We start from the raw sequence: 25,035 nt of genomic DNA, 5'->3' as shown, positions 1-25,035 counted from the left end.
ATTGTCATACTGAAGACGACGATGCTCCATGTGTGGACGAACTCTTCGAATTTGAAACTCCATTACAGCACGCTGTTTCTCACGCACCGACATATTTACGTTACACGCCACCCTGTTACATGTTACAATTTGGAGCCCTACAGTAACAAAAGACTGCAAATATGTAGGTGCGAAGAACAAAAATGTAGAATGTTAATAACGTTTGTTTTATTTGAAAAGCTTTAAAGCTTTTCACATAAAAAATTCGGAGGCATTACTTTCAGGCGCGCCCTCGTAGATTTCCACAGGAAGTGAAACATATGAATCACTCGTTCTACCGAATCTTCACTGTTGCGATGTCATGCAACACGACACAAGCCGTGAAAACTCTAAGGAGGGTTATAACTAACCATGCATCACATTTGCAACATCTGTCTATATGACCATATCTATATCTCACACGCCCAGTTGAGGCGTATCTAAACTAGCAAGTCTCTTCTACAAGTAATTTCTGCAAGCACTCTCTGAGGTGCTTACATTAACAATAAAAATCTGCCCAAGTTTCCTTCAGCAATTTGCTTGGTCATGTTATTTTCGAGAATATGCTGCTGGAACTTGCAGAAGTGTTTCGATTAGAGTCGCGTCGTGAGATAGGCAAGGGGAAATTTACAGTGTCGAGCTTAAAAACCAGAGGAGCCGCCACCGTTGCTGCATTATTTTATTACTGAAGAAAAATAGTGACAAAAAAACAAATAGTTAAGAAAAGAAGAAAAGTTCTAGTGAAGAAATGGCTATAAAGGCATATATATTTAAGATAGCACGTAAAACTATTCAACGAACTTAAATCAGCGGATTTCATTCGGATGAGAAACTTTCTGAAAATAATGTACGCAGTTTTCGAACATCTCTTGTCTATTGCACAATCAAATACTCGAAAACAGAATCCAAAAACACGGCAAGCTATATTACAAAGAGATCGTCTTTTAATTACACTGCAATTTCTGCATATAGTATTTACACTGAGGTGACAGAAGTCAGAGGATAGCTCCGAATTTCGTGTCGGACCTCCTTTTGCACGGCGTAGTGCACCAACCCAACGTGGAATGCACTCAATAAGCCATTGGAAGTACCCTGTAGATATATTGAGCCATGCTGCCTCTATAGCCGTCCATAACAGCGGAAATGTTACCAGTGCGGGATCTTGTGCACAAACTGACCTCTAATTTTTTTCTTTTTTTTTCCATCAGTCTTCTAACTCGTTTGATGCAGCCCGCCACGAATTCCTCTCCTGCGCCTTTTCATCCCAGAGTAGCATTTGAACCTACGTCCTCAATTATTTGCTGATGTATCCCTATCTCAGTCTTCCTTTACAGTTTTTACCCACTACAGCTGCCTCTAGTACCATGGAAGTTACTCCCCTGATGCCTTAACAGATGTCGTATCATCCTGTCCCTTCTTCTTGTCAGTGTTTTCCATATCTACATCTACATCTACATCTATACTCCGCGAGCCACCTTACGGTGTGTGGCGGAGGGTACTTATTGTACCACTATCTGATCCCCCCTTCCCTGTTCCATTCACGAATTGTGCGTGGAAAGAACGACTGCTTGTAAGTCTCCGTATTTGCTCTAATTTCTCGGATCTTTTCGTTGTGATCATTACGCGAGATATATGTGGGCGGTAGTAATATGTTGCCCATCTCTTCCCGGAATGTGCTCTCTCGTAATTTCGATAATAAACCTCTCCGTATTGCGTAACGCCTTTCTTGAAGTGTCCGCCACTGGAGCTTGTTCAGCATCTCCGTAACGCTCTCGCGCTGACTAAATGTCCCTATGACGAATCGCGCTGCTTTTCGCTGGATCATGTCTATCTCTTCTATTAATCCAACCTGGTAAGGGTCCCATACTGATGAGCAATACTCAAGAATCGGACGAACAAGCGCTTTGTAAGCTACTTCTTTCGTCGATGAGTCACATTTTCTTAGAATTCTTCCTATGAATCTCAACCTGGCGCCTGCTTTTCCCACTATTTGTTTTATGTGATCATTCCACTTCAGATCGCTCCGGATAGTAACTCCTAAGTATTTTACGGTCGTTACCGCTTCCAATGATTTACCACCTATGGCATAATCGTACTGGAATGGATTTCTGCCCCTATGTATGCGCATTATATTACATTTATCTACGTTTAGGGAAAGCTGCCAGCTGTCGCACCATGCATTAATCCTCTGCAGGTCCTCCTGGAGTACGTACGAGTCTTCTGATGTTGCTACTTTCTTGTAGACAACCGTGTCATCTGCAAATAGCCTCACGGAGCTACCGATGTTGTCAACTAAGTCATTTATGTATATTGTAAACAATAAAGGTCCTATCACGCTTCCCTGCGGTACTCCCGAAATTACCTCTACATCTGCAGATTTTGAACCGTTAAGAATGACATGTTGTGTTCTTTCTTCTAGGAAATCCTGAATCCAGTCACAAACCTGGTCCGATATTCCGTAGGCTCGTATTTTTTTCACTAAACGTAAGTGCGGAACCGTATCAAATGCCTTCCTGAAGTCCAGGAATACGGCATCAATCTGCTCGCCAGTGTCTACGGCACTGTGAATTTCTTGGGCAAATAGGGCGAGCTGAGTTTCACATGATCTCTGTTTGCGGAATCCATGTTGGTTATGATGAAGGAGATTTGTATTATCTAAGAACGTCATAATACGAGAACATAAAACATGTTCCATTATTCTACAACAGATTGACGTAAGCGAAATAGGCCTATAATTATTCGCATCTGATTTATGACCCTTCTTGAAAATGGGAACGACCTGCGCTTTCTTCCAGTCGCTAGGTACTTTACGTTCTTCCAGCGATCTACGATAAATTGCTGATAGAAAGGGGGCAATATTCGTATCCACGCGGATTCTGTGGTGATCTTCCTCATTACTTACCATTCCACCTGATTTTCAACACTGTTCTGCAGCACCACAACTCAAACGCTTCGATTCTCTTCAGCTCCGGTTTTCCCACAGTCCACGTCTCACTGGCTTACAATTCTGTGATCCACACGTATTTTCACAAATTTCTTCCTCAAATTAAGACTGGTAGACATCTCTTGATCTGGAATGTCCTTTTTGCCAGTGCTAGTCTGTTTTTCATCTCCTCTTTGCTCCGTCCGTCATAGGTTATTTTGCTTCCTTAACTTCATCTACTTCATGATTCCCAGTTATGTCGTTAAGTTTCTCGCTGGTTTTATTACTGCATTACTTTTGTCTTTCTGCGATTTACTCTCAAATTTTCTTTTCCATTCTTCTGTGTATTATTCTTCTCAGCAACTTGGATGATAAGCTGTTAAGCTGATTGTGCGATGATCCTCACACTTATCAGTCTTGCAATCTTGGGAATTGTGTGGACGACGTTTCTTCAGAAAGTCTGATGGTCTATCGCCAATTCTCATACTTTCTGCACACCAACGTGAATACTCGTTTTGTTGCCACTTCCCCCAATGATTTTAGAAATTCCGATGGAATATTATCTATCCCTTCTGGTTTGTTTGATTCTAAGTCTTCCAAAGATGTTCTGATTCTAATACTGGATCCCCTATCGACTCCTATTTCTTCTTCTGTCATGTGATCAGAAAAGTCCTCTGTCTTACAGAGGCCCTCAATGTACTCTTTCCACATATCCGCTCTCTCCTCTGCATTTAACAATGGCATTCCCATTGCACTTTTAATGTTACCACCCGCGCTTTTAATTTCATCACAGGTTGCTTTGACTTTTCCATATGCTGAATCAGTTCTACTGTCAAGGATTTCTTTTTCGATTTCTTCACATTTTTCATGCAGCCATTTCTCCTTCGCTTCCCTGCCCTTCCCACTTATTTCATTCCTAAGTGACTTCTATTTCTGTATTCCTGTACTTGCCTGAACTTTTTTTTACTTCCTTCTTTCATCGATCAACTGAAGTATTTCTTCTGTTAACCATGGTTTCTTTGCAGTTACCTTCTTTGTACCTATGTTTTTCTTTCCAACTTCTGTTATTGCCCTTTTTTGAGATGTCCCTTACTGTTACTGAATTGCCAATTCATTATCGCAGTACCTACAGGTACCTGTAGCCTCACAAAACTTCAAGTGTATCCCTTCATTCCTTAGTACTCCCGTATCTCACTTCCTTGCTCACGGATTCATCCTGACTATTCTCTTAACCTTCAGCCTACTCTTCATCATTGTCGGGTTGGTTGGTTGATTGATTGATTGATTGGGGAGGGAGGGGGGCAGAGGACCAAACAGTGAGGTCATCGGTCCAATCATCCAAGATGGCAGAAATCAAGGGAGGAAAAACACAAACAGCACAATCCAGTAAAGGGGAAGGGATAATGAGTAAACAAAGAAGGAAAAGGGACGTCAGAGTAGCAGAAAGAGGAAAGAACGGGAGAGCACCACCACTGACCCATCCCGACACCCACACCATACCATTATCACGATACAATGGGGACACCACCAAGGGAAGAAGACACGAGAAAAGGGAAAACAGAACTACACAATAGACCAGACAAAATGTAGGGAAAAGGGAGAGAGAACCTGGCCGACGTGGAGGCAAGATCAAGGTCCTCACAACCAACGTCTATGCTAACAGAAGGACTCAAATCTAACAGAGGAAAATTCCAGAGGAAATGTCAAGTACTTGAATCTGAGAGGACAAACCTCTTTCACGATGAAAACTGAGTACAGACGTAACCATGCAAGGGTCATCCGCTAACACCTGAGACAAGGAAGGTGAGAGGACATATTTAGTACTAAAGGCCAAAAAGCGGGATCACCTTGAGCGTAGCCCCGTAACTAAAAAGGAAGGGGCGGGGGGGACTCATTGTCGAGTAGAAAACCATAGATCAACTAATATGACCAACACAATGACAGCAGAGGATGGTAGATTCCTGCTGAGAGAGACAAAGGGAAGAATGTCACGTGGCTGGAGTCTTTCTGATTGCGCGAAGTTGGTGAGGGAGTGGGGGCAGCCGCCCGAGAATCAGCCCACGATTAAGCAAAAATGGATTTGATGTAAAGCCACAAATCTACCCCTGGAGGGGACACAGAGAACAGGGAGCACCGCCATGGCCAGGAACCCAAAGGAAATAAGGAAATCAACTGAACATGCAGCATCACCAAGAACAGAAAAAAAGGTCATGGACGGCACAGACCATGGGGTGGTCGGAAAAACTAAGCAAGAGCCTGAAGGCCATACATTTAGGCCGTACATAACAAAGCTTGTGTGAGTGAGGATCGTTTAATGAAGCAGAGGGCCAGATAGATGGCCATCAATTCCGCAGTAAACACCCCACACTTGGTGGGCGAGAGGCAGTGCTCCATGTCAACAAATGTGAAGGCATATCACACATGATCGGCAAATTTAGAGTCACTGGTGTAAAGAATGGTGGCATCCTGAAACTCCTGTAAGAGTGTTTGGAACAAATGACAGAACACTATTGGAGTGATGGAGGCTTTTGGACCCTGTGAGAGATCTACCCAAATCTGGGGCCAAGGAACTAACCAAGGGGGAGGGGGTCTGGAGAGAACGTGGGGAAATGGAAGTCATGGTGGAGAAAAGCAGGCAGAGTTCCACCCGTAAACCCACGCGAAGACAGGCAGCAAGCAGGCGATGGCCCGAAGCTGTGAAAAAAATAGAATAGCAGGGGCCAGCAGGGCTAGAATGGATAGTGATAGTATGGGTAACTACCAGCTGGGACCGCTGCATTGAAACGGGAGGGATCCCAGCGTCAACCAGAAGATTATGGACAAGGCTAGTGTGAGAGGCACTGACGACTAAATGGATACCACAATGGTGAACTGGGTCCAAGAGGAGCAGCATGGAATGAGCAGCTGATCCATAAACTTGACAACCATAGTCCAGATGAGACAGAACTAATTCCCGGTAAAGGTGGAGAAGGTTGAATGATCTGTGCCCCAAGAGGTGTGGGCAAGGAAGCAAAGGACATTGAGTTAATGGAAACAGCCAATCTGCACTCTCAACTCAAGGGGAGAGAACTGAAATCAATGCGAGAAATTCAATGTGGAAGTGTGCCAGATGGCACAGTGGAACTGTCGTTCCACAGAGGTCACTGAGTGGGGAGCTAGCCCAAATACAGAAATCACCCACATAGAGAGGAGGGGTGATCAAGTCTGCCAGAGGCCACAAGTCCGTTAATAACGATGAGAAAAACGAGGACGCTTATTACGGAGACCTGTGGAATGTCATTCTCCTGGGTCTGTGGAGAGCTGGGAACGGTGTTAACCAGGACTCATCGACTGGTGTGACAGGAACTGGCCCCGAAGGCTCCACTTGTGGAGCACAAGGAGGATGTGATGTTGCCAAGCAGTGTCAGATGCTTTATGAAGAGCGAAGAAAATTGCGACAAGATGGCGGCGCCGAGAAAAGGACTGCCGAACTGTGCTTTCCAATCAAAGCAGATGACTCAGTGGGGACTGTCCCTCCCAAAAGACACAGTGGTAAGGAGATAAATGTCCCGAGATTCAAGGACCCTGTTGAGCCAACGAGCCAACATCTGTTCTAGTAACTTGCATGAGACATTCGTCAGAGTGACTGACCAGTATCTATCAACAGAGGACAGATCCTTGCCACGTTTAAGGACATAAATTACAATACTGCCTCTCCATTGAGAGACGAAAATGCACTGGAACCAAATATGGTTAAATACGTGGAGGAGATACTGTCCTTGTGGAGAACTGAGGTCTTGAAGCAATTGGTTATAGATGGAATCAGAGCCAGGATGTGAATTGTGGGAAGAAGAGGGGGGCCAGAAGAAGCTCCCATTCAGTAAAAGGTTCATTGTAGGATTCTGTCTGACAAGGTATAAAACGTAAGCAGGAAGCTTCAGAACACTATTCCCAGAGAAGAAAGGTGGCTGGATAGAAGGCGGACACTGATGTCTAAGCAAAATGGATCTCAAGGTGATCCATGAGAACTGATGGATCTTTACAAAGGCCAACTGGAAGGTAAAGGCTAGGAGTGGATGACTGCCACTGACAACCTTGGAGGGTGCACAGTGTAGCCCACACCTGTGACAAAGGGACATAAGACACTAGACAGGAGATAAAGCAAGCCCAACACACCCACTTGCTCTGTTTGATTAAGTAACGGGCTTTGGCGCATAGATGTTTAAAGGTAATAAGACCGATGGAGGACAGGTGCCACTTGAGATGTTGTAAGGTGCAATAATGATCACTGATAGCTGTGGCAATGGCAAGTGCTCCACCATGGAACTGGCCAATGGCGAACAGGGCCTTTCATGTGGCGAATCTCAATGCCAACAGTGTGGATTATCTTATTGGACAGATCACGAACGACCTCCTCAATACAACCTGACAAAGATGGTGGAAACACGACCTGGGAAGTATATACAGGCCAATCAGCGTGATGGAAAGCCCACCATGGTAACCTGGTCATCAGTAGATGGTAAGGAAGCAAGGGAGTCAATAGGAAGTGGTCACTATCGCAGTGATCATTGTGTGGCGACAAGTGTAAGGAAAAAACAAGGGGACGGGAAGTCAGCGAAAAATGAATAGCAAAAAAAGTGCCATATGTGGGACTAAAATGAGTAGGGGAACCAATGCACAGGTCATGGTCTCCAAGAAACCCCCGACTAGACGAAAAAGCATTGTCCCACCAAGGGTGATACACATCGAAAACCCCAAGGAGGAGGAAGGAAGGGAAGAACTGCTGAAGGAGGGCATTTACAGCAGCAGACTTAGGTGGCCCTTCAGAAGGGAGATAGAGATTGCAAACTGTCCAAGTGAACCTGGACATCAACTGCTTCCAGTGCAGTACAAAGTGGGATCCACCTACTAACGATATCCATACGAGAGCAACATGCAAACACCACTGGAAGCCATCAAAGGGCGAACCTGGTTCGGATAGGAAACACGGAACCCACAAAGAGGCAGTGAGTGAGCATCAATAAAATGAGATTCTTTGAGACCGACACAAGCTGCCACATAAAACGCAATAACAGATTGCAACTACAAGAGGTGACAGTAGTATCCATTACACTTGCTTTGAATGAATACATAGTGCATATCTAAATGCAAGGCGAATGGGCTGGGGCAAACCACACTACCAGGTCGCCATCCATCACCAACGAGGACTGGGTGGCATCCATAAATGAGAGGTCAGACTCAGGTTGCGAGATGAGAGATAACACCTCCAGGGCACCAAGGGTACACATCTTGTCCTGGAACTTATATTCTTCTTCTTCTCCTCTTCTTTCATAGGCTGAGGAGTGCAGATTTCTCCAAGATCCAAAACCGAAAAAGAGTGGGGTACATAGACTGCGTGTCCCATAGCTGAATTGTGATAGAAGATCTCTAACCTGAGAGACACTGAGGGGAGAGGTTCTGGGGGGGAGGAGCCCCGTCACTGGTGGGTACCTTAGTACTGGGACACTTCTTTAAGCAAGGAGGGGGAACGACACCCAGAGACTCTCCCCATGGCCACCATCCAGCCACAGCAAGGGCCATCTGGCACAGTGATCGTTCGCTGGGAGCCCCAATGGTTCAGAATGAGAAGCAACCACTCCTATGCATACCTGGGGAGGTAATAACTCACGTATCAGAAGTGCGACCTTTGTGGTGTCACGGGGCCCAGCTGGATGGGTACATAACAGCCCCACCACATGGACTGGCTATACATGCTGGTGACCTAAAGGGGCGGAGAGGGCTATGGCAGGGAAGGTAGGAGGTGGGAGTTCTTCCCCAAATGGCTCACACCACAGAGAAAAAATTTAGAAGTGGACCAAAAACGCCAAAAGGATGAAAAAGAAAATGCAAGGGGAACAAAGCCATAAGGAATACAGGAAACCAGATGGATAGCCAGGTCAACATAAATAAGAATAATAAGAGAGGGGAAAGAGGGGGCAATGGGGAAGGAGCAAGGACAGGGAGGGAGAGGTGTGGGGAAGGAAATGCAGTCTGGGAGGGAATAATGGGCTGCAATAGTTCAGGGCCGTGGGTGCCACACACACAAACTCATGAAAGATCTGTAAGCCCCCTGAGGGTTCAACATTAGCAAATTGTGATCCGAGTCTATATCTGCCCCTGGATACGCCTTACAATCAAACATATGATTTTGGAATCTCTGCGTGACCACGATGTAATCTACCTGAAATATTCTTGTAACTCCCGCCCTTTTCCAATTGTTCTTCCTCCTCTTGTGATTCTTAATCAGAATATTCGCTACTACCATCTGAAATTTATTGCAGAACTCAAATGAGTCTCTTCTCTCAGTCCTACTAGCAAGCCCATATTCTCCCCTAACGCTTTCTTCTACTCCTTCCCTTAAAACCACATTCCAATATCCCAAGACTATTACATTTTCATCTCCCTTTACAGCTGAATTACCCATTCAATATGTTCATATACTTTCTACATCTCTTCATCTTCTGCTTGTCACACCAGAATGTATACCTGAACTATTGTTGTTAGCTCAAAATGGCTCTGAGCACTATGGGACTGAACATCTGAGGTCTTCAGTCCCCTTGAACTTAGAACTACTTAAACCTAACTAACCTAAGGACATCACACACATCCATGCCCGAGGCAGGATTCGAACCTGCGACCGTAGTGGTCGCGCGGTTCAGAATGAAGCGCCTAGAACCGGTCGGCCACACCGGCCGGCTATTGTTGTTGGTTTTATCAAAGAGGGCTGAGGAGCAGATGTAAGTTCTGGGCACTGTCTCTCTCGCCCCTGGGGAGGGAAACTGCCTGTAACAGGCGGAAGAATCAGCAATGATCAACGGCATGAGGATGTGGAAGGAAATGGAATCACTGCATTAAACACACATAACGTGTATTCAGGACACACAGCCTGTAAGTGGAAAAGTGTCATGATGATCTCTCCAGTGGCAAAAGATTCTGGACTAGTCCTTCATTCGGACCTATGGGAGTGGACTGCCAAGAGGGAAGCAATCTTGAGGAAAAGACTGAATAACCAACGAAATGATAACCTTCTACGAGCCAGTGAGTGGAAAGTCAGAAATTAGGACACGACAGGGAAGCTAGAAAATAGGAAAAGGGAAATGCTAAGGCTCAATATACAGTGGGCGTCAGCGAAGTAAAATGGAAAGACGGCAAGGATTTCTGGTCAAATAAGTACAACGTAACACCAACAACAGCGGAAAATGGAATAAGGACAGTAGGTATCGTTATGAATAAGAAGGTAGGACAAAGAGTCAGTTACTGTGAACAAGTTCAATGATATGAAATCGACAGCAAACCAACACCTCTCTATTATGTCCCATATGTTACAGTGTGAAGTCAGCGCCGGCACGCCAGTCGGGAATGACAGAGAAGAGACAGCTGTGAGAAGAGGTCAGCCAATCGCATGCACCGATCTCCCTCCAGGACGACACCGTGACAGCGGGGGACCCTAGGTGAAGACAACATAAGCGCCGTGCCCGACTAGTGGCGCCCACTTCGATAGCAGTTTCAACGTTAGCCACTTTGTTGGACGACATATTGTAGCCTCTATCACCAGGAATCTCTACGAAGCACAGATAGAGATCAGTAGTCACCGCAGTTCATTCGAGAAACTTTTGTAGTAGGATCAAAGTTAAGTATTTGTACTTGTCTTGTTGTAATGAAACTCATTAGTAAGAGTTGTTTGATTGTTTGTCTATCGAACTGAGTATACAGGATTCCCAGACACAACACCATAAAAGTTCGATGGGATTCATGTTGGGCAATCTGGGTAGCCAAATAATTCGCTCAGACTGTCCACAATGTTCTTCAAACCAGTTGCGAGCAACTATGGTCCGGTGACATGGAGCATTGTCATGGGAACATGAAGTCCATGAATGGCTGCAAATCGCTTCTAAGTAGCCAAGCATAACCATTTCAGTTTGACCGGAGGACCCAGTCCACGCCATGAAAATACTGTTCACACCGAAAAGGAGCCACCATCAGCTTACACAGTGCCTCATTGACGACTTGGAACCATGGCTCCGTGGGGTCTACGCCACACTAGAACCCTACTATCAGCTCTTACCAAGTGAAATCGGGACTCATCTAACCAGGTCACAGTTTTCTCGTCGTCCACGATCCAACTGATATAGTCACGAGCTTAAGACAGGCGCTACAGTCGATGTCGTACTGTTAGCAAGGACACTCGCGTCGGTCGTCTGCTGCCATAGCTCATTAACGCCATTTTTGCCGCCTGTCCTAACAGACACATTCGTCGTATGTCCCACAATTATTTCTGCGGCTGTTTCAAGCGGTACTGCTTGTCTGTTAACACTGACAACCCTACGGAAACACTGCTGCTCTTGTTCGTTAAGTGAAGGCCGTCGGATTATTGTGTTTCCCATGGCGAGAGGTGATGCCTGAATGTTGGTATTCTCGGCACACTCTTGACAGTGTGGATATCAGGATATTGAATTCCCTAACGATTTCCGCGATGGCATATCCCATGCGTCTAACTCCATCAATTATTCCGCATTCAAGTCTGTTCAATCCCGTCGTGCAGCCACAATCACGTCATAAACCTTTTCACATGAATCATCCGAGTACAAATGAGAGCTCCACCAATGCACTGCTGTTTTATATTTTGTGTACTCGGTACTACGGCCATCTATATAAGCGCATATCGATATGCGGTGACTTCTGTGTTTGCCCAGTAACGGTAGTTCTGTTTTTTTTCATTTAACCTTTGAGATGAAAATGTGCCTCATCTGGCATCCACAACTTGCTTAGAAATTCAGCGTTATTGTTTATTTTTGTTATCATTTGTTGACAGAATCCGAATCGCAACCGGTAATCGTTGTCCTTCAATTGTAGCACCATCTGTAGTTTGTACGGATGAAATTTTAAATCAAAATGAAGAACTCTGCGAACACTCTCCCGGGCCATTTCAACCACTGCTGCTTGCTTACGAATTGAACGGCGTATAGCCTCCGTAAGACAAACATCAATGTTCGCTGCAGAATGCACAGTTCTTGGTCGTCCTGCTGGTTTCTTATTGAGGGCAGATCCAGTCTTTTCAAAGTTATTAATTCAACATTTTATCGCGTGTTTCGACGGAACGGCATCTTGACGTCCTAAACTACAAAAACGTCGAAGCTCCCTCTGTGCCGCTAGAAAACTATCATTTTTTTTATAAAACATTTTTATGGCTCACGCACGTTGTTGTCCATTCCACTGATCCATGATTACTGAAATGGCGGACTGTTTACTCGCTGTCAGCAACACGCAGTGCTGCCACCTGCCCATGGCTGCCACTACTCATTTCAGACATTCCCATTATTCTGTGTCACCCTGTACAATTGAGACGAGGATTTAATCTGGAAAGTCACCTACTATTGGTGGACTATGAAAAAGCACTTGACAGAATTCACACAAATAAGCAATGGGCAGTAATGGAAGAAAAAGGAATACCAAAACATCTGCTAGAAGTCACAAAAAGCCTACAATACATGAACAACAAATTAAAAATGACATAGGTAAAGAGGTAACAGTTGAAATACAAACACATCAATAAGTAAAACAAAGGTGTAGCTTGTCACCAACATTACTGAGTATCTACATATGTAGATATGATCAGAGAATGGAAGAGAGGTAGATCATCATCAGGCATAAATATTGGAAAGTATAAACTTATTAACATGATATTATTACCACTCAGGACAGTAAAGATAAATAACAAACGATATTACATCAAATAAATGAGATGAAATTAAATGAGCATATGGCCTTATTGGCCGAAAGACCCCATCTAAGGTTGTTCGGCCAGCTAGTGCAACCCTTTTTATATCTACGTCTGCGTGTACATTTATACTACACAGCCCACCATATGGTGCGTGGCGGAGGTTATCTTGTACCACTACTTATCATTTTCGCTCTGCAGTGAGCTTCAAACGTCGGTTCTCTATCTTTCCTCAATAGTTTTCCTCGAAAAGTACGTTGCCTTCCCTCCAGGGACTCACATTTGTGTTCCCGAAGCATCTCCGCCACATTTACTCGAACTTTCCGGTAACAAATCTAACAGCCCGCCTCTGAATTGCTTCAATGTCTTCCTTTAATCCGAACTGGTGGTGATCCCAAACACTCGAGCAGAACATAAGAACCGGTCGCACTAGTGTCCTATATGCGGTTTCCTTTACAGACGAACCACATTGTCTCAAAATTCTCCCAAAAACCCGAGGTCACCCATTCGCCTTCCCTACTAAAATCCTTACAATATGCTCCCTCCATTTCATATAGCTTAGCAACATTACGCCTAGATATTTAATCGACGTGATTGTGTCAAGCAGCACACCACTACTGCTGTATTCGTACATTACCGATTTGTTTTTCCTACTCATCCGCATTAACTTACATTTTTCTACATTTAGAGCTAGCCATTCAGCACACAAACTAGAAATTTTGTCTAAATCATCTCTTATCCTTCTAAACTCACTCAATGACCTTCCCATACGTCGCACTACCATCAGCTAACAGCCACAAATTGTTGATCACCCTGTCCGTCAGGTCGTTTATGTATATAGAGAGTAATAGTGGTCCTATCACACTTCCCTGGGGCACTCTTGACGATCTCCTTGTCTCTGATGAACACTCGCCGTCGAGGACAACGTACTATGTTCTATTACTTAAGAAGTCTTCGAGCCACTCACATATCTGGGAATCTAATCTGTATGTTCGTACCTTCATTAACAGTCTGCAGTGGGGCTCCGTGTTAAAGGCTTTTCGGAAATCTCGAAATATGGAATCTTCCTGTTGCCTTTCAGTCGTAATTCACAGAATATCATGTGAGAAAAGGGCAAACTGAATCTCGCACCAGTGATGCTTCCGAAAACAGTGCTTATTTGTAGATAGAAGTTTTTCAAAAATGGTTCAAATAGCTCTGAGCACTGTGGGACTTAACTTCTGAGGTCTTCAGTCCCCTAGAACTTAGAACTACTTAAACCTAACTAACCGAAGGACATCACACACATCCATGCCCGAGGCAGGATTCGAACCTGCGACCGTATCGGTCGAGCGGTTCCAGGCTGTAGCGCCTAGAACCGCTCGGCCACCCCGGCCAGCGAAGTTTTTCCGTCTCAAGGAAATATACCGGTATTGTATTCGAACTGAGAATATATTCAAGAATTCTGCAACAAACCTGTGTTACGGATATTGGTCTCTAATTTTAGTTTTGCCGGTCCCTTCTTTTACGCTTCCTATATAAGGAGTCACCTGCGCTTTTTACCAGTCGCTTGAGATTTTGCGCTGGGCGAGAGATTTGCGATAAATGTAAGCTAAGTAAGGCGTCAATGCCGTAGAGTAGTCTTTGTAAAACCGAATTGGGTTTCCATCCGGACCTAGCGACTTATATATTTTCAAATCTTTCAGTTGATTCTCTACGATACGGATGCCTATTAGTATATCTTCCAAGCGGGAGTACTTTTGTACGATTCTCCTGCGGGAACGATTTCTTAAACGCGAAATTCAGAATTTCGGCTCACCTTTTGCTACCTTCTACTGCCACACCAGACTTGTTAACGAGTGACTACAGAAGGTTTTGAACCGCTTAGCGGTTCTCCGTAGGACCAGAATTTCCGCGTGTTCTCGGCAAAACTTTTTGCTACGGTATGAGGATTGTAGTTCTTCTATGCTTCGCGCATCGATCTTTTTACATACTCACGAATTTGCACTAACTGTTGCCTGTCGTCATTTACGCTTTCTCTGTTGCATCGAGAGTGCAACAGTCATTGCTTCTGCAGCATTTACCTAATTTTGTTGTTAAACCACGGTGGGTATTTTCTGTCCTTAATACAATTACTCGGCAAGATTTATAGTCAGTTTAAATTTTGCCCACAATTCCTCTACGTGCCGGCTGAAGTGGCCGAGCGGTTCTAGGCGCTACAGTTTGGAACTGCGCGACCGCTACGGTCGCAGGTTCGAATCCTGCCTCGGGCATGGATGTGTGTGATGTCCTTAGGTTAATTAGGTTTAAATAGTTCTAAGTTCTAGGGGACTGATGACCTCAGGAGTTAAGTCCCATAGTGCTCAGAGCCAATTCCTCTACGTCCATCAGAATTAAACTAAATGATGTCAGTTCATAGTCTAAGTAGGATGGTAACAACTGCTTATCTGCTCTTTCTAACAAAAATGCTCTATCCTTCTCGAATAATTTATTAACGTTAGTAACCTTCGTCGCTACGATGACATCATGATCGCCAATCCCCGTCTCTATAATGGGTCAGGCCTGTTCGTAGCAACAAGGTCTAAAATATTTCCATTGCGTGTGGGCTGTCGAACTAGCTGCTCAAGGTAGTTTTCGGAAAACGTGTTCAAAAGTACTTCACAAGATTGACCATATCACCTGCACTGAATATTTGGACGACCCAGCCTATATTCGGAGGGTTGAAGTCGCCTCCAATTAATATTGCACTAGAATGAGACTTTCACTCTGCAGCGGAGTGTGCGCTGATATGAAACTTCCTGGCAGATTAAAACTGTGTGCCGGACCGAGACTCGAACTCGGGACCTTTGCCTTTCGCGGGCAAGTGCTCTACCAACTGAGCTACCCAAGCACGACTCACGCCCCGTCCTCACAGCTTTACTTCTGCCAGTATCTCGTATATTGCACTATCTGGCGATCAACACTCCCTCTCCTATGGCGTCTAATCTATCTTTTAGCATGACTCGCTAAATATTTCAGAACTTTAATTCGGGTTTCAGCCTGCTTTCAGTCCCGAATATAATTACGAATAATCCGACAATTTGCTGATAAAATTTTCACAGTCGAAGTGTCTTTACTATGAACGCAGTCTAATTTCGCTATCCTCGTGACGACTGGCGAGTGTTCATCAAGAGTACCTAAAACTACCACCTAGCCTAAAGAACCCCCACGTGCACTTCACAAGTACTCTGCCACATGAGTAGCTGTTTCCTTTGTGTAGTGCACCCCTGACCTGTCATGGGTACTCCTACAATTCTCCACCCGATAACGCAGGCCCAGAAGTCTGCAGCCAAGACTGCCACAGAATCGACGAAGCCTTTCGTTTGACGCCACTTCGACGATTTGAGCGCCGATGATGAGGGCGATCTCCAATCTGGAACTGAAGTAGTCCAGTGCAGTCAAAGCGTTAAAGAGCACCCACTATTCCACAGACTGCCATCTCTAGAACAGAAAATATGGTGCAGCAGAAAAGGAGACAAACTACATCCTAAAGTACTTGAAACAGAGGAAAGAAGGGATGAAAGATTGAGATGGTCAAGGAAGTACCGTCACGAGTCTCCCAGGCCCAGTATGAGACGCCCAACCCCAATCACCTCACCCCTGTCCTGAAGATAGCTTAAAATCTTGTGTCTAAAAATAAAAACCACTCTCACGGAGAAAATGGAGAACCACTTCCAACTGCTCGTGACTTGTCTGCCAATGTTTGAGGCAGAGGATTTGCATATACTTAGCATGGAAGGCCAAAAGAAGGGGACATTCCATCAAGATATTAGCTACTGTCTGTAAGGCTCCACAACTACAATGTGGGGGTGGCTCATACATAAAATAAAATTATGGATTAGCCTGGTATGACCAATGCAGAAAGACATAGGATGGTGGATTCCGACTGGGCGGAACAGAAGGAACAGCGTCTGGCAGCAGTAGTCTCCTTGATAGTGCACTGTTTATTAGAGGGAGCAGTAACCAACCAGATGTCATTCCATCTCCAAGTGAGAAGAGGTCCTATTCGCTCCCGCAGATCCACACCTGGGATCGGCAAAGCGAATGGGGTGTGTGTAATAGATCCTCCAGCCAAATGGTCAGCCAGTTCATTCCCTGGAATACCTAAATGACTTGGGACCCAGATAAAGACAACAGAGCAGTAAGTTCAGCGAGAAGAGCATGAATAGCAGAGACCAAAGGGTGACAAGAGTAACATCGCTCAATGACCTGAAGACTCCTCACTGAGTCACTATGTATTAAAATGTGGTCAAGTGAGGGCCATTAGAAAAATGGGGGGAGGGGGGGGGGCTCTGTTAACGGCTATCAACTTCTCCGTAAGAACACTATATGTTCCTGGCAATAGATGGTATTCCTGACCAGCAGGGGACGTAAAAGTATATTGTGTCTTATCCACAGTTTTAGAGCCATCAGTGTAAAAGATGGTAGCACTCTGAAACTGCTGAAGAACTGAACATCACAGACACCAAAAGGTCATGGGGGTGACTAAGAGTCAACAAGGGGGGGGATGCACGAGGAAACACGTGGAGCATATTCCCTGGCAGAAGGCTGTGAGGTGCATTCCAACTGGTAATCCCACCCAAGGGGTGGGTATCATAGCTCCTCGTATGTAAAAAGAATGAGATATGTTGGATGATAAGGGACTTGTCGAATGGCAATTACCCAAGAGACCAAGAGTTGGTACTGTCAGAACTGAAGAGGTAAGCACTGCAGCGAGGAGACTGTCTATGGGACTATTCCATACAGCACCACGATTAGAGGAGCTCTACGGTACTGGACTGGGTCTAACAATGTCAAAGCTGAAGGCACTGTTGGACCGCAAACCTGGAAACCGTGGTCCAGTCAGTATGAGACCAGAGCCATGGGAATATGGAGAAGATTAACACAATCCGCACTCCAAGAAGTTTGGGCAGGAATCAGAGTGTTAAACTTCTCCATGCAACTAGTCTTTAGTTAACAAATATGCTACAGCCAAGTTAGCTTTTTAGAAAAAAAGTGGCCCAAAACACGGGACTGGGCAACAACTTCCAAGTACTGGGAGTCCACATACAATGTTGGGTCATTATGGACCGTGCTATGAGTGTAGAAATGGATTACCTATGTTTTTCCAGGAAAGAACTGGGAACCATAGGAATGGATCCGTGGAGGGGCCTGTCAGATGGCACCTTGGAGTTGGTGTTCAGCCGAGGCTACTTACTGAGTGGAAGCAGCGCTAGTTGCAAAAGTTGTCGACACACAGTTCAGAAATGACCAGCAGACCAACTGAGGTCACTAGCCCATTGGCGACTATGAGTAAAAGTAAGATACTCAGGACAGAGATCTATGGGACACCTTTCTCTTGGACCCATGGAGAGCTGGGTGAAGTACCAACTCAAACCCAGAAAAATTAGTGGTATAAATACTGATGAAAAAAAATTAGTAGAAACCCTCTAAAGCACATGTCACGGAGGGTAAGTAAAATGTGATGGTGCCAAGTGGTTCACACGCTTGATGTAAGTCAAAAAAGGCTGCAGTGAGGTGTTTGCATTTGGAGGAAGCCCTTGGGATCGCTATTTCCAAATTGGACTAGATGGTCGCCTATTGATTGTCACTGCTAGAAATCACATTGTTAAGGGGATAAAAGGCTATGAGGCTCAAGAACCCAACATAATCTGCCTTTCAAGTAATTTCCAGAGTACGTTGGTGAAGCTAATTGGTCAGTAGCTGTTGCGATGGGCTGGGTTTTTGTCTGGCTTAAGGAGTTAGATGACAATACTGTAGCCATTGCGAAGGGAAGACACCTGCCAGCCAAATACAGCTGTAGTCCTTGAGTAGATGTAGCCTTTGAGTAACATCCAGGTGTTGGATAATCTGATTATGAACTGAATCAGGGCCTGGGACAGTATCTTGAGACAAGGCAAGAGCCTGAAGCAGTTCCCAGTCAGTGAAAGGTTCATCACACAATTCTGCTTGGCAGGAAGTGAAACAAGGGGGGGGGGGGGGGGGGGGGAGAGGGGGGGGGCGATCTGGTAGTCTTCAATTTGTCGTTTCTGCAGTAGAAAGGTAACCAGATCAGAAGAGGACTCCAATGCCGTCACAAGGTGGTTGGCACAGTGTTCAGGAAGAGCCACATCAGTACAAAGACCACCCTGAAGGACAAGATCTGGAACAGTTTTAATTGCTGGTCATCCAGAAGACAACAGAGCTTGGCCCACACCTCAGATGAAGAGGCATACTTTCCCAGGGAGGAGGTGTAGTGCTCCCAGCAATTCCTTCTCATTGCGTTTAATCAGATAGCAATCCTTAGCATGAAGTCACTTACAAGTGATAGGGTTGGTCTGCAAAGGACATTGCTTGAAACACTGCACGGCTCTTCGGCGATCCTTAACAACTATTTCAACTTCTTTGGTCCACCACGGCACCAGGTGGAAGAAACCCAGTGATGTGGGCGATCACATCGAAGAGGTCTTGCATGTCATTGTGCAGTCTCACACAGGGGGTGATGGAGGAGCAGAAGCATACAACTGCCAGCCGGCTTTTCGAAGCACCCATTGTGATAGTGGGTCTGTCTGGTAGTGGCAAAGAAGCGACAGGATCACCAGAAAGTGATCACTGCCATAAAGTCATGTAGTGACCAATGCAGTGAAGCCACAGGATTAGGGAAACATACAGTTGATTGATAGCTAAAAAGCTGTCTTTCCTGACACTGAAGTGGGTAGGAATACCATCATTGATAAGACACAGATCATGGTCACCAAGAAGCTCGTTAAGTAAAAAGCCCCTACCTTATGAAGTGGTACTCCCCTACAGAGGGTGGTGCGCAATGAAATCCCCAAGTAGGAGAAAAGATGGTGAAAGTTGTTGGATTAAGGTGATCAATTCAAGGTAAGTATATGACCTGCCTGTAGGTATGTAAATGTTGCAAATGATGATCGCTAAGGTAGTTTGCACTTCCACCGCAACTGCTTCCAATGCGGTATGAAGGAAAAGCCACACACTGACCACATCTGCGTGAACTAATCTACAGGTTGCTCAGTGCCAAAACGGTTCTGACAGAATGCATAATAACCATGGAGCATTCAGGAATGGTCATCAGCAAAATATGTTCCATGTACAGCAATGTAAACTGCAGAGGAGGAGGAAAGGAGGTGCTGTAGTTTTGGCAGGTGACGGTAATACTCATTAAAGTTCCATTGAATGATCATGTTTCAGGAGTCCAGGGAAGGTATGAATGGACCAGGAGGACTGGCCACACCCCAGGATCACTGTCTGTCACTAATGGGGGTGGAACCACATCAATGAGCATTGATTCAGAATCCAATGGCATTGATTGATTGGTGTCTCTAGCATCACTGGAGTAGTCTTGTCTCAATTTTTCTTCTTCTTCTCATTTGCAGCCTTTGGTGACCAGGTTTTTTGTGAGGACCTCTGTACAACAAGTGTGGGGACAAAGAGCGGGCAACTCTGGGACCTACAGGTTGCACTTCCTTCGGCCACTGATTAGTGTCAGGCATCTGATCTGTGGGTTTCCAAGGAAAGAGATTCTGAAAGGGAGCCCTGTCACCGGTAGATGCCAGAGGAGAAGGCTGCTCCTCTAGCTAGGTCGGGAGCGGTTCCCAGAAATGGTGCCGCAGGAGCCACCAGAGAGGAAGGTGGTGGGAGAACTGGTTTTGAAAAAATTGGATGTAGTTAGAGTGATGACACTTTCGCATAATTGTATGTCACGTTAACAGGATGTAGGAATTTATATTTTTTACATGCCGCAGTATACAGCAGTCAGTCAGTAGATTTATATTCCAGTGTTTCCTTTTCTTTCTTAAAGACCAGGCAAACCGGTGAACGTGAAAGATGGAGTTCTGTGCAATCAACACACAAAGAAGGTTGTTTACAATGACTACTTTTACGGAGTGATTGTTCGCAGTTACCAAATTTTGGGCCTGCCACCACAATGACTTATGACCAAAGCATACACACCTCATTGGCAGTGGAATATAAGGTTTCACTTCACACTAGTGTACCATGACATACTTTTTCTGGAAGGACATCCCCTTCGAAGGTTCAGATAAAAGAAATCATATCTAGTCTATTATCCTTGGGATGTTTTGAATGCACGATACAAAATCTACTTCTCGCCACTCAAGATTAGCCCTTAGGTCCTAGTATGTTTGGGGCATAAGATCTCAGTGAAAGGGGAATCCTTAGATTATATTCAATGTCTTGTGTGATGCAATGGCAATCGTCCCTGGTATGTCACCCAGACCTTCACACACCTGAAGATCTGCAGATTGTGCAGCAGAGGTGGCTTCAATCAATAGCAAGCCACTGCACATTTTTCCTAATGACTCAACTCCAAATTTATCTTCAATGCATTCCACAAAAAATAACGGCCTTGTGACAGTAAAAGTATCCCAATCAGTTCAAGCCTATACTAAGTACTGACTAAATTGTTTCACTCCTAGGTATCTGGCTTGTCCATTTTCGCTTGGGACAGCCACAGTAGGGAAAGCAGTAAGGTTATAAAGTTCTACCCGCATTGAAATTTCTATACGTGTCTGATCAGAATGGCCATTGACTTGCTGTAACTTAACATTTCACATGTGGAATATCCAACTCGATGTCACCTACCCTCATCAAGGGCTCTCCCCATCTGAGGTTCAACCAAAAGGGTATATAATGACCCCACCACATTGGACTGGCTACCACATTGGCTTTGAAGCACAAGTAACAGTCTACACAGGTACTGTGAACAGATAATCTTTATCAGTGTGTGTAGTAGGTGCTATTTAAGGTGTTCTTCCCCATTCAATCCACACTACAGAAAAATTTGGAAAATGAAGGTCAAACCAAGTAGGGTACAACAAATTAATTCAGCCAAAAGGTGGTGAGTCCAAGAATATTCCAAGAAAGGAAGGCAGAATGTAGGGAATAGCCATGCTGATATCAAATGCTGTCATTGTGAGAAACAAAGAGAGAGAATGAAAGAATAGGCAAAGATGAGAGATTGCAGCACAGAAGAGGGAGTAGGGGCCGCTGTGATCACAAAAAAGTCGTGAGCCCTGTGTGAGGAAAAGAAGTGATAAATTACAGAAAAAAATCCTAGACTTGAATGGGGATTGAACCCTGGATGCTGGAAACTGTGGTCACAAATTTACCCATCATGTTGCACAATAAAAATAAAATGAGTTTTGTCAACAGGATGTGTTATAAATGCACCTTGCAGCAAGTATAGAGCATATAGTGAGAGACATGGTCTGTTCGTGTCACAGAACCCAAATAAATCAACAAAATTAAAAAACATTACATTTCATTTCATACTGGTCAATCCTGCAGATTACTCACGAACGTCACTTGAATCTGAGATTTAGACATATTATGTTGTACTGTGATCCAGACAGAATCCTACAGCTTTGTGATTTGATCGGAGCAGGATTAGTAGGGTGAATGGATTGTTGCTTTTGGATATTTGATAAATTGGGCTTCAGCATTCTTGCATAAAGCAGTAAAGGGCCAAATGTTATTTAAATGCTCTACAGGAAGCAGTTTCTCAGGTTTGTCCAGTGTGACTAATAGAACATACACTTTGTAGGTAGCCAGTCAGCTGGCCACCAGATAATACGCACCAGACAATGCTTAAACTATGGTAGAATGAAATTTTATAGTTACATTGTAGTGATCAAATTATACACTAAAATTTAAATCAGTTTTGGAGCAAAAGAACTCTTACTTCATGTTCCTGCCTGATCACAAATGAGTGACTAGAATTCTACAATGTAACATCCTAAAATCTCCAACTACAAACAGAAATTTAAAATTTGCACTACAGCTGTCCCATAATCACCCAAAATAGGGTAGAACACTTGCCCTGCTATTGATTAGAATGATAACCAGTTTGAGCAGAACTATTATTTTTCTTAGGTGCTAGGTGAGCTGCTCGAGCGTTTCCACCCATCACGGTGGATTCTAGCAAGAAAGGGAGGGGGAAAGGAGTGGAGGTTCATGAGCGAGAGGAGGAAAGGAGACTTTGGTTAATAATTTGGCAAAACGTTAAGTTCTTTTTAGATGATCATTTGTAAATGTCTTGCATTAATTTTTGGAAGGAAACAGATGGTTCAATATTTCATTGTTAGAAAGTTTCATCTCAGGTAAAACTATAAAGTACATGGGGAACCAAATCTGATGTGCAGCGATTAAGCTAGTTTTCTTGTTACATATGTCTAACTGTGGAAACATGGTGCTCCCAAAATGAAAGTAAGCTTGAAGATTCTTTCATAATGTAGGCTGCAATCAGTGTGTATCGACTTTTGAGTGGAACTTAGTAGGCCTACAGTAATGTATCCTACTGCTCTATACCACAACCATAAAGCTAACCAGAAAATTTAAATTATCTGAGTCATGAATACAGAAACAGCCATCAGAAACTGTCAAATGTATACAAACAGTAATGTTCAGTGGATACAGTCAGGTAAGTCATAGTTGCCAGTGTATCAAGCTTGCAAGAACACGTTACGGAATCCACAAAGTGTTTGCCTGTCCAGGTTCCAAACTGAGGTTTGCTCATAATTATTATACATTTAAGAATTAAAATCTGTTATTAACCATTTCTCAACTCTTTTGAAGAAAAATTATTGGAGCGTAGGGGATTTTGATCGAACAAGATTTTTAGTCTTTCCTACAACTTTGTTTCACAATCAAGATCACTGCAGTTTCTGACCTGTTTAGTTACATGTCACTCTATTTGTTAACAGTTCATCAGTGGTATGAAGGGTGAAATTGAAAGTTTCATACTCCATATGATTCTCTGCCATGGTGTGGCTGTTAGAATTGCTGGCTAAGAAAAAGCATTTCAGGTTTGATTTCAACCTGTCTGATGTTATACATAATCTGGACAGCTCTGCATATATGCTCTGTGCTGTCCTTATATCATAAACTCTATTTCAGTATTAAAGGCTGACACTGATGAAACATCCTCAAACTGATGGAAGAACAACATAGGGGTTTAAACAACAGACTTTATTATACAGTGAGATTTCTGGGAAGATGTGACTTATCTGTTAATAAGCGGCCCTTGCAGACCACTCTTCAGAAATGTCAGCATGGAATATTAAGAAAAACATTGAGAATCTTCTGAAAGGAATTGCCATGTTAAAAAAAAATTCTGTTCAGTAACTGCGAAGAGGTTACAGAAATTCCAAGAAGTTAGGCTGTGCCCCATCTGAAGACCTATTCCATGTATGTCAAGAAGTGTTATCAGACAGAAATAAAAAATACTTCATACCCCATTCCCTCCTCTACATATGAAGGAGATAGCTAGAACATTACCGTAATAATGGCACCCACCCCAGATGGATGATGGAGGGTATTTTGCACTCACTGCAGAAAGTAGATGGCTACAGTCAAGTTTAACATTGGTCTCTAACTACCACCATCACCTCCTCCTCCTCCCTCCCCTGCCAACCCCCCCCCCCCCCCCCCCCACACACACGCAGCAAAAAATCAGAGTTACAATGTAAGTTACAGGTTACACTCAAAAGTGACAATTTGGTGACAAGATAAAGGTTGTAGTACCAGGTTGATCTGTAGTATACCCTGACATCTATGTTCATTGTTGGTAAGAAGATAACTATTCTTGAAATATGAAACAAAATGAAAGTAATCTGCTAATACCACACATAGTCACTGATGGTCATACACTGACAAAGTGAAACTATGTGTAAAATTTCATAAGGTCAAATTGGGGATTTGAATAAAGCTGCCACAAGGTTTATACATCACTTGCATATGCAATGAAAATGGAGAGAGGGCAGACAAATTTGCATCATACACCTCATGCTACTGGTTCTGTGGTGACCTGCTGAGCCTCATGCAAGAGTGAAACAAGTTTTTATTGTTACTTCTTTGGTAGCTAGGAAAACACTTAACAACAGCACTGACAATGGATTGTGTTACAACTAGGTGGTGTACAGAATGCAGTTGATTTTAATATAACAATGGCCTAAAAGATTAATCTCAGTTACCATTAAAAACTGAAAGTGAAATATTGGTCATGCACTCGCTTGTTAAAACCTCTGTTCAAAAAGGCAATGCAACACTAATATAAATGTATTCTTACACATAGGATGTAACATTTCAAAAATACATCAGATAAAATTCAATGTCCATTCAACTAGGCTATCATAGAAATCTGTGGCTAGACTATGGTTGAAGCACAAATTTCATTGTAAATAGAAAACAGATACCACAATATGACAAATTACACTAAAATTTCAAGTGTCGAGTCTGCACTCGGAGTGGTGTTGGGGAGAAATGCCAAGGACTCACACCAGGTACAATTTCCAATGGTACTGAAACAGGGTGAGCCCAT

The 25,035-nt window shown here is 43.9% G+C and overlaps 1 protein-coding gene across 1 annotated transcript in view; it reads right to left on the bottom strand.

Annotated features, from left to right (window-relative positions):
- The window catches only part of LOC124615493, a 368,325-nt gene that overhangs the window by 342,010 nt on the left and 1,280 nt on the right, over positions 1–25,035 (bottom strand). The window lies entirely within an intron of this gene.

The sequence above is a fragment of the Schistocerca americana genome, chromosome 5 (genome assembly GCF_021461395.2).
Source record: "Schistocerca americana isolate TAMUIC-IGC-003095 chromosome 5, iqSchAmer2.1, whole genome shotgun sequence".
Lineage (NCBI taxonomy): Eukaryota > Metazoa > Arthropoda > Insecta > Orthoptera > Acrididae > Schistocerca > Schistocerca americana.
This window is presented reverse-complemented; position numbering and strand designations above follow the sequence as displayed.